This window comes from Convolutriloba macropyga, chromosome 8 (assembly GCF_964194025.1).
Source record: "Convolutriloba macropyga chromosome 8, txConMacr16.3, whole genome shotgun sequence".
Taxonomy (NCBI): domain Eukaryota; kingdom Metazoa; phylum Xenacoelomorpha; order Acoela; family Convolutidae; genus Convolutriloba; species Convolutriloba macropyga.
The window spans coordinates 1,932,740-1,945,845 of record NC_134475.1 but is presented as its reverse complement, the minus strand read 5'-3'; the positions used below and the strand labels follow the sequence as shown (position 1 = coordinate 1,945,845).

The 13,106-nt window shown below is 31.8% G+C and overlaps 1 protein-coding gene across 1 annotated transcript in view; it reads left to right on the top strand.

Annotated features, from left to right (window-relative positions):
* The first annotated feature begins 865 nt into the window (after positions 1-865).
* Positions 866-13,106, top strand: part of LOC142344314 (uncharacterized) — a 57,149-nt gene continuing 44,908 nt past the window's right edge. Inside the window, exon 1 of the mRNA XM_075395902.1 lies at positions 866-2,189. The gene's annotated coding sequence lies outside the window, so the exon portion shown is untranslated. The remainder of the gene's footprint in view (positions 2,190-13,106) is intronic.

Below are 13,106 nucleotides of genomic sequence, written 5' to 3'. Positions count from 1 at the left end.
TTGCAAGATTCTTGCAAGATTAAGCAACATAACCATTTGAAGTCTGTAAAGAAAGTTTTCATGACCTCTTTTTTTTCATCTTGAACAGGAAACACTATTGGTTCGACTTCATGAAACATAACAAAATATAGAAGTGTTCTTTTTCACCATAATATATAGCTATCCGCTTCATTTGCTGTGGGCCAGCCTATGTCGTCTATATAACTATATACTCTATATTCCAATATACCAACTATACCTTTCTAGCCCTGCTCCGCTCTGCTGCTCATGAAACAACTGCTGCTTAACAAACGGGGATTACATATACACGTGTGTTCTAACACCGTTGGAATTAACACACACACACACACACACACACGCACATAGCAGCCACTAGACTAAAAGTGATTGCACAATTAATGGTATGTTCGCCAAGCCGAATTGCACCAAAGTCGAAAATCAAGTGCTTAAAATTGAAAATAAACAGTTTGAGTATCAACATTTTGATGGTAGTCGCAAGAACTGGTCTTGAATGAAAATTTTCAAAAGCAAAAAAAAAAATTTTAGTTTTTTTGTCCTTAAAGGTAAATTAAACTCAAATGTTTTGGTTTTCTTTTCTGGTAGGCATTGTAATTGTTAAGGTGCCGTGAAAAAAAAGAACATTCTCATTTTTCTCATTTTTATGTTACATTACTTTTAAATCTATCTTTATTGTTTAAGTAATAAAAACATTTGAAAATTGAGAAATTCTGATACGATTTGCCATTTTTGTACGGTGTCTGCTAAAACAGCCTTCTGCTATGAACAATTGAAAAATACCCCCCCCCCCCCCGCCCCCTACATCAGCCTCCCCAACCCCCACCATCACCCGACCCACTGCCTCATTTTGAAGGTAACAACTACTAAGCTAGCAAAGAGCCTGGCTGATTTTTCCATGTTTTCCCCGTCCTAAACAGCATTCAACTAAGCATTATTCGAGTATTTACACATTACAGAGCCCTCCATAAATTTTTAAACAAGCTCATATATATACACACATACATACACTAGTAAAAAATTTAATGGAAAAACGCCATTGCGTCCCTGCGTACAACATTACAGGATTATGAGAGAAAAGCAAAAAAAATAAAACAGACTAAATTGTACTTTTAGAAAATAGTGAAATTTCTTTTAATATTGTACAACACACACACACACACACACACACACACACACACACACACACACACACCTCACACTCGCGTACACACTCTCATATACTCAATTATACACGCGGCCGGCAATGCACAATATTACCACCTAAAAAAAGGGGGAATACACAAATAACATTTACAAATAATATTTTGAGTATTTTCTGAGCCTGTGCATTTTGAGCCCCTCGTCAAGTATTTTCATCGTGTACAAACAACAAAACAGCCAAAATAATCTAAAATTTGTTTACAATATGCAGAATCCTTGGCATTATATTATCCATTCTTCAGTATTTTTATTATACATTTTCAATATTCCCCGTATACGTTTGTGTGTTCGTCTGCACAATTTACACAGTTTTTAAGCGGTGGTGGCGGAGGTATATTTTTGTTATTTCTATCATTACGTTTCACTCTCAGCTTCAATGCTCCAAGCCAGCCCCCCTCCCCTTCCCCCACCACATACAAACATTAAAACCTTACATTGTACAGCAGACAACAATATTCTCGGATCAAAACTCCCCCCATTCTCTTTGTTTACCTTTCTCATTTCCATGCACGGATTACTTTGAGATTGTTTATTTTTTAACCAATGAGGGGAAAGGCATGAACAAACAAACAAACAAAGGGGCAAAATAAACATTTATCAGAGGTGAATTTAAAAATTTGACGCATCCCTTGAAAAAACATTTCATTACGCACAATTCATCTGTTTACTGCTTTTCAGCGTTTACCACTCAAGCGCATGCAGGTTTCAGTTCACTTACAGTGCGTTAAGAAAGAAACACGACGGCCTTCTAAAAATTGGTTAATCTATTTTCAATTTACAAACAAATTACCACAAACAAACAGACACAACAAACAAACAGCACAAGGAAAAGTAATAGCAAGGAAGAGAAAGCACAACTCAGTCCCTAGATTGCGCGCCTTGTTTACATAATGTAGCGCTATCCCCCCATCTTCTTCCCTTCTTTTCCCAACAAACAAACAAACAAACAACCAAACAAGCAAGCAGACACGGTAATCCATTTTTGAATGTTGATTCTTTGAAAAATTCTTCCTTTCATGTCATGCGTTTTGAATCTTCTGTCTTTTGACTGCTTTTAAGTTTGCATGTAATATTCGCAGAATTTTAATCAGACCATATCCATAAATTTCACTCATCAATTTTTCGCATTTTTGAAGTGCCGGTAAGTTTTTCTTTTTCTTTTATATTTATTTCTATCAGGGTATCTTTCAATTCGAAAGAAGGTTATCATGAATGCGGCGGCGTGAATTGTTGGTCAGGGCATTTTTGTTCACACCGCAGCATTCGGCGAAAATTCAAACCTCAAAAATTGGGTAAGATTTTGAATCTCTTTTTACTCATTTGATTTTGCAAACATATTTGATTTAATGCACATCAAGAAAAATCATTAACAATTTCATTCAGAAGGACGAAAGGTTTCATTCTTAATCTTTTCTTCGATGCTAAATAAAATATGACCCTTCGGTCATCTGCCCAGATAGTTGCGATAAGCATGAACATTCTAAAAAGAAGTCACCCATATTAAAACACAAATTTCGCAACCGTAACTGCAAAAATTTTAATTTAAAAAAGTTGTTGCAACATTTCTCTTGGCTTACGTCTGGTTTTCGTCAACATTTAAATAAAATGTGATGCTGTCTTCGGTTTTCGCTAGCTTTTTAAAATAGACTTTCGATCCAATCAAATTTCAAGCGCCGAAAATTGAAATTTTGGAATTGGATTTTTCCAAATATTTGAAATTTGCAACAATCTCAGTCTCCTTCAATGTAAGTTTTATCAGTTTTTTCACACAGATTTCTTTCCTCCAATATACAGAAAACAAAAGAGTAACATATAGCTTCAAATTTTTTAAAAAAATCTAGTCATTAATTTGTTAATAGAAACTGTTTCTACAGATAATGAGACAGATTTTGAAAATTTGTCATTGACATTTTACAAGGTGAGACAGACAATAATTTCTACTATTTTTGATCGCTTGTTATTTAGCCATTTAAATTATACTTTGCTGAAGATTTTTTAACACTTGAATATTTATGTCAACAAGGAGGCTTGTTACTGTGCGTTCGCAAATGATGTTCCGCGCTCATCTACATTTTTGACTTAACTGTCTTTTGACTTACATCTTTGACAAAGAGATAATCAAAAACAGATTTTTTGAGTTTAAAATGTCGTTACACAACCAAACGAATAATTGAACTAAATAATACCATGCCTCATTACAGCCAGATCTGCCAATAAGACGGCTATGAGAAAAAAAACAACAAAAAGTTAAAAACAAAAACTTCCCTGCAAGAACTCAATATCTAAAAAGCGCCTAGTGATAACGTCAAATTACAATCAGACAAAACCCTAACTACACAGATTCACTTTTTCCTAACTACACCGCAGATGGGATTTTTAGTTAATGAGACTAGGTAAAAAATAGAAAAAGAGAAAAAATAATGAGGCAAAATTCAAAAATCAATCAACAATTGTTAAACCAAATAATTTCAAAAGTCTTAAAAATCATTAGCTTTTAACGAAATAATTTTCGATAAACTTGCAAAAGTCAGGATTAAACAAATAGGACCTGGTTTTGGTTAGACTAGGCTATGGTAACGAACTACAGATGCAGAAAAACTCGAAAGAAATTATGAACATCAAATTACAAACATTGCGAAAACACAAATTAGTGAAGCCATTAAAATCATTAGCTGTTATCTGATTATTATGCATTTTTTTTAACTTCTATTTATACTAATTCAGCTAAAATTAAACTGAGTGAATAATTAAGTTCAATTGGGCTAATTTGAAAGTGATTGAGATCTGTTATTACGCGATTGTGCTAAAGGAAGAGAACAATAAACACAAATACACCACTCGCATAACTTTATGAAAACGCATATTGTCCGGCAACCACAATATCAGTTACGTTATAATATCAGTAAACATGTTATTTGCAAAAAACAAGGATTTGTATGGAACCTCTCAATGATGAGAATAAATTATAAGTTGACGAAATGAACAATAAAATCTGAAAAAATTAAAAATCCTGAAAATTCTTAAAATGTGTAATATCCTGAACTTTAAGACTATTTAGGCTATTAATTGGTTGCTTCGGGTAACATAATTCTTCCAATCCTCAATTACAAGCTTTTGGGACCAGTCAGCATTTTACAGCTACCTAAAAAATCAAAATAAAAACAGGCAATTCAAGTCAGCATTTTACAGCTACCTAAAAAATAAAAATAAAAACAGCAGATTCAAGAAAAAAGGAACGAGAACAGTGGAAGACATTAAAAAATTAATTTTTCTGTAAAAAATTTTTCTTCTTTCAATTAAATTATTAACAGAAATGGGATTCTTTTTTTAGCATTTTGATTCCAATAAATCAACAAACAAGAACAAATACATGAAAACCACGAAATTTTTTAGAAAACCCGTAGTATCAACGACATTAAATTGAATATCTTTCAACGGAAGCTAGCAAATACGTAAGTAAGTTTTGCCTCGAAGAGACAAAAATGATGCTTCTCAATCAAACGCCATCAATTAGACATTACGATAAGTCAACGACAATGAAAAGAACAACAACAACCAGAGACAAAATCCAAAAATTACGTAGAAAACTGTGAGAAGAAAGTGTCGAAGCCATTTAAACCATAAGTTTTTCTGTGGACACTTTATGTATGATCAATTGAACGTCTTTTCTAAGTCAAGGCAACTATCAATATTAGGATGATGTGTTAGGATACCAAAAGCAACCAAAATTACACAAAAAAATATCCAAAAAAATTTTTTAAAAATTTGAAAACTCGTGCATCGAAATAATAACACCAATAGCTGGAGGATTGAACCGCTAACTAGATTAATTTTGGTTATAAAAGCGGTGAGCCTAGCCATTACTGAGACTGAATTACACTTCACAAAAATAAAAAACAAGCTTAAGATCGGTTGGTGTTAAAAAAGTTTCTCGAAAAATCCTTTCTAGAGACTTAACAGCAATTAAATTCAATTCCTTTCAACGGAAGTCAATAAATACGCTCAGTTATGACTTGAGTGGAGGACAAGGAAATTTTTCTGCATAGTTAATTAATAAGACATCAGAATAAGTCTCATGACTATGGAAACAACAACAAATACAAGCAAAAACGAAAAATTTATCAGAAAAGTGCGAGAAGAAAGTGTGAAAGCCATTTAAACCATGAGCTTTTCTCTGAGAACTCTATCCATGATCCACTGAACGTTTTTCCTACGCCAATGGGAGATATAAATATCAGGATAATGAGATTAGAATTTAAGAGGAACCAATAATACAAAAATCTCAAAAATTTTTTTATAGTTTTGAAATCTTGTGGCATGGAAGTCTTATGACAAATTAGAACATAAAATCTTTAACCAGATTAAATTTGGTTTCAGTAGAAAGGATGGGGGTTCTGTCAGTACTGAGACCGACTTACATTCAACGAAAATGAAATTGTGATCGGTTAATGTAAAAAAATTTCTCGAAAAGTGTTTTTTAAAGACTTAACCGCCATTAGCTGTCCACTCAAAGTTCTAGATAGGTTCATTTATTGCCCAATAGGAGACCTATTGCACTTTTAGTCGACAACTTTAAGTCATAGGACCCAAAAAATTTAGTAAGACCTCAAAAAGAGGACCAAAGTTTCTTTTAAATTACGAAAACTCAGGGTCGAAGCCAAAAAAACACCAGCGATCCCTTGAAAAAAAATTTTTTGTTCATTGGGTTTCATCAGACTGTAAATCAGGTTGTCGCTAACGGAGTTTCGATATGAAAAGTGACTTGTCCTAGGTAACATAAGAAAACAACAAATATATGAGAAGATTTACAAAAAAGAGCTCTCAAATAGATTACGGATTTTTTTGATAGTACACTTCCCTATGAGACAAGAACTAGTCTTTCCATCGCTTTTCGTCTATTAAGAACTCGAAATAGATTCGTTTTTTGGCGTGAAATGTATATTTGAATTAACATTTTTATAAAATGATCTTTTTTAAATTTGAAGAAAATTTACACTAAAAGTGAACAAAATCACGCCAAATATGCCGTGTTCACACAAAACATCAATCCTCGATAACTCCTCGCAAAAAAAAGAAATTCAGAAAAAGTTTAGTTTCCAATTCTACGCTGGACGAGGTTTCTAATGATACCACTCACATTTCTCAACGATGAATATATCGATCGGCCAAAAATGTCTGAACAAAAAAGACCCATTTAAGTATATAGTTTCTCCCTCGACAACAAAAAAATTCTTTGAAATATCCTTTGGACGTTGTAATTCACTTGGCAAAAGAGATTTTTTTTTGATAAACAATAAACAAATCAATATTATTGGTGCATATCAAAGTAGGTTGTGAGTTTTATACTGTGCTGCAGAAAAGCATAATATAGAAAATTCTTTCTCAACTTTGAGTCTGACTTTTGAAAAAAAAAACTTTCCATACCATTAGCTCATAGTAATTGATTTAGATATTCTACCGTAACTCAAAACGAACAATAAAAATTTCTGTCCTCTCATGTAGTCCTTCAGATCTGATTGTCAGATGTCCACACTTGAAATTAGTCGTAAAATTTTTTGAAGTAAAAATTTCAAAAATTTCATTATACGAGGCAAAAAATTCTTTCTTGTGAACCAACGCCCTTTATTTGTTAGACTGAATATAAATAGCATTGATGTAGATTTTTTCTTAGATGAAGAGATTAATTTCCGTGGAGTTTGTAAGGAGCTAATGTGTTGATACTCGGAATGAAAGAACTAAAAATTTCAATTATCCGACCTCCAGACTGTAAGCCTTTAGATTTAGTTAGGCATCAAGAAGTTTGAAAAAAGGAATAAACCGTTTTCTGCAGAGGTTAACAAGTAATTGTAAAAAAAATTCAATTTGAAAATAAACATTTTAACTAAAGATAATTTTGCTTAATAAACAGGTTGGTTTGATGTGTTGTGATGGACAAACTTTTTGCCACACTAATTTTTGTTTATAAAAAACGCCCCTTTTTTGTGTACCCTTATTATTTGATTTCTGAAAATCTAGAACAAGAAAAAAGATATAATTCTCATTCTAAAACAGTGTGCTCTACAAACAATTTTCACACAGTCGATTTTCTGTGTTTCTACCCTTGTCGTATCGCTCTTTGAATTTCCTACAAAATAAAATTATACATGAATGGTGGAATGGTTCGAAAATTCAGTTGTATCAATATTCAGTTTTTCTATTTATCCAAAATAAAGTAACATTTTTCTCGAGTTTTTTGGTTTTTCCACAAAATTACTCCGTTTACAGTTTTCGTCTAAAAGAGAGATAAATCTTAATTTTCACGCAGCATCTACCTCATGCTCAAAAGATTTTTCAACGCTTAAAATTGATAGTTTGAATCAGCCTGAAGGGTCTACTTTAGAGTCATAATTTTGAATGATCTATTAGTTTGAAATATGCATTGTACCTTAAAAACAGTTTAATTTGAAAAAAGGACAAGGAGGCTCGGTAACGTGCGTTTGCACATTACGTTCCGACCCCGCTCATCTGTATTTTCCATTTAATTGTCCACCAAATGAGGAAGAGATAGAAAAAAAACACGGCAACATGTCGTTCGACAAACTAGTAAATGAATAAAACAATCTACCTTAGAAGGCCTATGAGACCTGTGACTACCATAATATGACTACCAGAAAAGACGGCGATAAAAATCAAATAGTTTCAAATATTAATTACAACCAAAACTCGTTGTCCATTTTTTAACAAAAATCATTAATAACCAAATCAAGACGGCATCAGATAAAACTTATACTAAGAAGGTTAACCTGTACTTTATTAGAGCAAAATATGGAACATATCTTCAATGCGACTTGGTAACAAGTTGACAAGAAATGAGCAAAAAGGTGAAATCTAAAGAAAACATTGCTTTTTTGAAACTAAAAAAATTCGAACTGATTAGAAACATCATGCATCAAATGAAATCATTGAGAGATTCTTTTATTTCTCCACAGAGAGCGATTGAGACCCTTCACTGTCCAGGATATGTCATACGACTGCAAAAAGAACGACGAATGCAGGCAAAAAGGAAAAAATTGCACGAAAAAAATTTTCACGACAACGGTGTCCCAGCCCACTAACAATAAACTGTTCATTAAAAACCTTGAAAATCTTCGATTGCGTTTTATTAAAGGGGGAAAAATTGGGAATCAAATGACGCCCATTATTGAAAGAATGTGAAAAGAAAGCAAAAACCTACAAAAAAGAGGCGAATATGCAAAAATCACGAATATTCTATGGAAATTGGTTGTACCAAGCTTTAAGACCATTTGAGCAAAATAAAACCGTTATTTAGAGAAAATTGTATTTCAATAGATAAATGACGTGACCTGTCATTAGAGATGCTAAGCTACAAGTTAACAAGTTAAGAGAAATAAGATTGGTATTTCGCAAAAGTGTATTGTCTTTTTTTTAAAAAAACAAATGCTTTCAAAATTAAGATACAACGAAATCTTTCGACCAAAAGAGTAGACAGTTTGTCTTGCAATTAACTGGAAAACTAATTGCGCCTGTTATTAGTGAGACTAAATCATAGGACTACAAAATAACATCAAGTACAAGCTGAACGAAAAAATTTATTTACAAATTTACAAAACCACATTGTTGAAACCATCAAATTTATTTTAAAAAATTTTCCTGGAGAACTTAAAATCTTCATTTGCGTGTTTTTTGATCGTCGTAAAGTCTTTTTGTAAAACGACTGTCACAAATTGACAGCAAAAAGAACCACAAAAAATGTTTCTAAATTTCGCAAAATTGTCTAAACCCTGAAGACATCTGTCAAAACGTTTAAACATCAGAAAATTTATTGTTTGATTCAACAAAACATTAGAAAGAGCTCTAAATAATGGGATGTTAGGAAAATGATTCATTGTAAAATACAAAAATGAACCCGAATCTGAACAAAAACGGATAAATTGAAGAATACTGTTAATCTCTTTTTAGGTATTTAATTTGAAAGTCAATAAAACCATTAGCTTTTTACCGATATCAGCAGTTAAGTTCAATGATTTATCTATAGTTGACCACTGAGACCTTTCATCGCCAAATATTTGGCATACGACAACAAAAATTAACAACAAACAGAGGGCGAAAATAAAAACCAAACTCTGCAAGAGAATAGTGTCGCAGCCCCTAAAAGCATATGAAATGCAAGCAAACAAATCTTCAATTCCAAATTTTGTAAAGCTTTTTTCATCAAAAATGGGCAATCTTAAAATCATAAAATTTTGTATGAAAACCTGTAGTACGGAAATCAAGAAAAGCAAGAAAACCTTCCGTTAAAACAATCTGCCACAACACTATAATGTACTCTATAGGGAAGAGAGTTTGACCAGTATTTACTGAGAATACGAAAAAATTGACTGAAATAATATAAGAAATTGACAAGTTCAAAAAAATCACTGAAATTTCCTTAAAACAAATACATTCCTCAAAGCCATTAAAACCCTATGGTTCTTTGAAAACAAACTCTATTTTTATTCACCTTTCAACCTCTTGTTTATTTAAATGGGAGCTGTCATTAATGGAGCCGTGAATAAAAAAATTTTATCAATAGTAAATATTAAAAAAACAAAAGCAAAATTTTTGAAAGAAGGCAGCACTAAAATAAAAATCGAAAGTTTCTGATTCTGGGAATACATGTTAATATCGAACCTATCGCCCAACAAACCGCCCAAGTATTCCAAGTGTTTGCGAATAGGACCAATTGTTGAGTGAAATTCTTCAAATATTAAAAAAAAACGATGCATTTTCTATAATTATCGATTTAAATATGCAAAAAACAGCAAAATTTTATTTCCTGAAGACTTTCATGGGGTGACAAAGCCAGACACGTTCTTTTTTGGAGGTTAGGGAGTCTATATTAAGGTGTCTATATCACTACGTCAGGCAAACTTCAACAAAAAGGACCAAAGGCAAATTTTGTTGCAAAATAAAACCAATAGCCAATAAAACTTCATAACAACAATTCAGCAACGCTCTTCTATCTTAGCGGTAACAATAACACACTGGCGTTAAAAGTTTAAAATTATTTTAAATTATCTTACTGATATTGTGCCAAACTTTAGCAAAAATTACTGAAAATGTGAACAAAAACAGTTGAATGTTCACAAAACTTTGATACTCGATAACTCCCTGTAAAAAACGAAAATCGAAAAAATCTTTTTAATTCCATATTCTAGGATGTACGTGCTTTTCAATTATACCATTCACAATTCTGTACGATGAATATATCGATCGGCCAAAATTGAATGAACAAAAAAGCCCAGTTGAGTATATAGTTCCTCCCTCCCCACTAAAGTGCGGGTCGGAACAAAAAGGTTTCATACGTTTTTGTTTTTTGAACATTAGTTGTTAAACTGTTAGATTTGTTTTAGTTATGATTTTTTATTCAAATTATAAAAATTTTGTTGTTTGTTTAAATAGTTATTCTTGAAAAAATATGAATTTACTTGCTATCAAAAAAGTTTGAGCAAATTTTTATGTTGCACTAAATTTGAATCTGTTTTGTCTTTAAAAACAAAGGTTTGGTCGTAATGAAATATAAAATTTAGACAAGTTTTTATTAGAAGCGCAAGGAAAAATTTAGTTTTTCTTATGATAAAATTTGTCAAAAATTTCAGTTGCAGCTATTCTTTGATGTAATTTTTGGCTTCTTTGGAATTTAGTCAGTTTCTGATATAATGAAGACAACAACAAAAACGAATTGAAAATATTGATAGCTGTAGCTAGATAGCTCGAAAAAATGAACCTCATGTTTATTTAAGTGGGAGCTGTCATTAATGGAGCCGTGAATAAAAAATTTTTGTCAATAGTTAACATTAAAAGAACAAAATGAAAATTTTTTGAAAGAAGGCAGCACTAAAATAAAAATTGAAAGTTTCTGATTCTGGGAATACATGATAATATCGAACCTATCGCCCATCAAACCGCCCAAGTATTCCAAGTGTTTGCGAATAGGACCAATTGTTGAGTGAAATTCTTCAAATATTAAAAAAAAATAACGATGCATTTTCTATAATTATCGAGTTAAATATGCAAAAAACAGCAAATTTTTAATTTCTGAAGTTTTTCATGGGGTGACAAAGTCAGATACGTTCTTTTTTTGGAGGTTAGGGAGTCTATATTAAGGTGTCTATGTCACTACGTCAGGCAAACTTCAACAAAATGGACCAAAGGCAAATTTTGTGCCAAAATAAAACCAATAGCCAATAAAACTTCATAACAACAATTCAGCAACGCTCTTCTATCTCTAGCGGTAACAATTACACTCTGGCGTTAAAAGTTTAAACTTATTTTAAATTATCTTACTGATATTGTGCCAAATTTTAGCAAAAATTACTGAAAATGTGAACAAAAACAGTTGAATGTTCACAAAAATTGATACTCGATAACTCCCTGTAAAAAACGAAAATCGAAAAAATCTTTTTAATTCCATATTCTAGGATGTACGTGCTTTTCAATTATACCATTCACAATTCTGTACGATGAATATATCGATCGGCCAAAATTGACTGAACAAAAAAGCCCAGTTGAGTATATAGTTCCTCCCTCCCCACTAAAGTCCGGGTCGGAACAAAAAGGTTGCATACGTTTTTGTTTTTTTAACATTAGTTGTTAAACTGTTAGATTTGTTTTAGTTATGATTTTTTATTCAAATTATAACAATTTTGTTGTTTGTTTAAATAATTATTCTTGAAAAAAATATGAATTTACTTGCTATCAAAAAAATTTGAGCAAATTATTATGTTGCACTAAATTTGAATCTGTTTTGTCTTTAAAAACATAGGTTTGGTCGTAAAAAATATAAAATTTAGACGAATTTTTATTAAAAGCGCAATGTAAAATTTAGTTTTTCCTATGCTAAAATTTGTCAAATATTTCAGTTGCAGCTATTCTTTGATGTAATTGTTAGCTTCTTTGGAATTTAGTCAATTTCTGATATAATGAAAACAACAACAAAAACTAATTGAAATTATTGATAGCTGTAACTAGATAGCTAGAAAAAATGACATTTGCATTACTCAGAAAAAAGCAGTTTGCTGTTTTAACAGTTTAATTACAGAGAAGTACTCTTTCATAATTACAGAGAAGTACTCTTTCTAAAATAATTTTACGTTGCACCAATTTAAATGCCTTTAAAGCAGGAAGACATAGCAAAATTTTTTGGAATTAATGTCCTTTGATGACCGCGATAAATGTTGCACTTTGTTGATGACCGCGAGTTATGCACTTTTTCAGTATTTGTCTTAACAACGTGTCAAATAATCAAAAAGAAAGTTTAATTTGTAATTTAGTTGCATAAGAGTCCAACTCATTACTAATTGTCAACAAAGAAGATCAATTAACTAATTAACTCATCGTGGATTAAAAGGATCAAATTTTAAAGCAAATTAGCTCTAATTAATTAAATGTTTCTTGGGAAAATTGGGTGGTTTCTGAACTTACGTAAGTACCTAACCCAGCATTTCCAGAAATCATTTTTAGGCTAACTGAATCAGCTGTCCCTGCTGTCCCCAAAGGCCCAAATATGAACGTTTGTAGGCAAAAATACGTTTTGGGGCGCACGAGAAACGAGAATTTTTAGTAATAATAATTATTTTTATTATTATCATTATTAATTTTTAGTCATACTAAGTCACGTGATTTTTCGAATACTATATTGAAGAACAAAAAAAAGTTGTGGTCATGCCGCAATTTACGGCCAATGCCTAATAATTAGACATGGCGATAGATTTTTTTCTGTGGCACAGGTGAACAATTCAGGTACATAATTTTATGGCCCTTTGAAGTCAAGAAACAATTTTTATAGAAGGGCCATGTTCGAGAATAACTTCCATTTTTAAGAATAGTGGAAAAGATCAGACAGAATT